Below are 2,371 nucleotides of genomic sequence, written 5' to 3' on the forward strand. Positions count from 1 at the left end.
CGGATCCGACAAGACACGACATGATGTGATGAGTCACAAAGAACATGGCGATTCTCAAAGTGACAGGATGAGTCATTTTGTTAGCTAAAATCTGATGGCAGATTTCGTCCATGTATGCAATAGATCTAGGTCTGTCTTTTATAATTTGGGAAGTGGGTTAATGATACATAATAACAGTTTACAGCAGAATCAATGTACACGTACATGCAGAATTACTGCATCATTTTATATGTTGTGTATAGTCAGTTTTTAATCTCAAAATGCATCTCAAAATATGACTTAATATCTTCATAAAGATACAAAAGGTAGTAGCATCTTGCTTTTGCCTTTAATTAAACCTTAATTCATAGGTCGAATAACAATAAAGGTAAAAAAAAGGTAAAGTGCTCCCCTGTGCTTAGCAGCACCACCCATGAAGATGTATAGGGGGTGTGGGGGTAATGCCCCACACTTTCTTGATTTGGTTGTGAGTGGGAGTGATGTGATCAGCATCACGCCCCTGACCGCCTTTACCCCCCAGTGTTTCCCCCAGGTACCCATGTTATTAGATGCTGGGTGGGCACCGGGGCCACTTCCAACGTTAGAAAAGTTTCCAGATTTGAACCGGCCGGGGATCGAACCCGGAACCTTTAGAATGATAGTCAGACGCGTTACCAACTGAGCCACCGTGGCCACAAATAACAATACATGAGCTATTTAGCTTATTTTCTAAGAGCAACATTAATCTGGTCATCCAGATTTTCTGTTTCGGTGATCTCCTGTGTCAGAATATAATCACGTTTAATTTGCAAAGAAATAAAATTATAGCCACCATGATACTGTCCCCCAGTGCCGAAATTCTTGCCTCTAGTCTGTAACTAGATCTCTCTGACTGAATTGCATGGATTCACACATGTGCAAATAGTGCAAATTCCCCAGACATTCACAAACTGTCTCCTATGTTTTAACATTGCAGAAATGAGGCAGCTAGGAGCATGCTTTGAGAAAAAATTTCTAGCTGGAGGATACAATCCTCCCCACAACACACTTCACTTTGAACACTGCTTACTGGCAAAATGTGGCAAAACAACCTAGGTCTACAAGGGGTAGGCTGCAAGCAGAGGCATTGGGTCAAGCAAATAGAGAATTCCATATCTCCATTTGAGGAGCAGTGCAGTCAAAAAGGAAGCATGAAAACATCAAATTAAATTAGACCCTTAGCTTCATATTTTCAGAATGCATCCTTTCATAGAGTATGCAATTAAGAAGCAAATTACGCAAGCAGCACTTAGCTGTGTCTCTCCTCAATGCATGCCACTAAGATTTTAAGAACAGTATTGTGAAAAAGCAGGCCCATAGCCAGGATTTTATTTGGGGGGACTCATCCCTTATCAGCAGATGCATCACCAGAAATATTTGTAGAGGGGGCAGGTCATTGATAAAACTTGATTAGTCGATATAATAATGACAATAATAATTCTTACCATGGTTATAATTGTCATTTTACAAGAACTATTAAAAGTTATTAAAAATAAACAAATTTTAATCCAAATTTATTGCTATTTTTGTAATAATATAAATGGAGGGACTTTGCTACTTGATCCACCGTATGACTGACATTATTTTTCTTATATTTTGTACAGTTAGTGTACTGAAATTCATAGTTATTGTATTTTGTTATTAACTTTTACACATTCCATTAAAAAAAAAGACTTTAAAAGTTAGGGGAAAATTTTACTCATAAAGTTTATATTGTGTGACCTTTCACAAAGAAAACTATAAATTTTGGGAGCTGTAGATCCATTTATTCTTTGGATTAAATTGTAGAATATAAAAATATAAGCTGGTTGCTCTATTATACATTAAACCTTTTTCGATCTAATCTTTAATCTTCCTAAGGAAGTAAAATTAATTACCACTATACACTATTTAAGTTAGATATTTGTAGTATTTCGGGGGGAAGGGGAGGCTTCAGCCCCTTCAGGCCTCCCCTGACTACATGCCTGTTAAAAAGCTACATGTGCTTTATCATGCCATTTACTGGGTACTTGCATAACACATTATCATGAACAAATCACATACAGATGGAACACTTGCAGAAGTGGCAATATTGAGCAAGGAGACCTCCCCACTCACCCCATTCTATGGCTCTACGCTCTTGTCTCTGGAAACTGTGGACCATAGCTACACGTAAGGATACAGAAAGGGAGGGAGCCAGTGGTTGGACGGAAGCTGGCAAACTGCTGATAGCTGTAGCTCTTTTTTCCCCTCATGCATTCATTGGTCGAACTCTCTCGAATCACTACTTGTGCAGAGATTTGTTTTAGTTTGCTTGCTCCAGATTCCTGGAACAGTGTGTAGTGTTAAAATATTTCATAAGCTTTTCTGTTTC

Source organism: Lepisma saccharinum, chromosome 6 (assembly GCF_977018435.1).
Source record: "Lepisma saccharinum chromosome 6, izLepSacc3.1, whole genome shotgun sequence".
NCBI lineage: Eukaryota > Metazoa > Arthropoda > Insecta > Zygentoma > Lepismatidae > Lepisma > Lepisma saccharinum.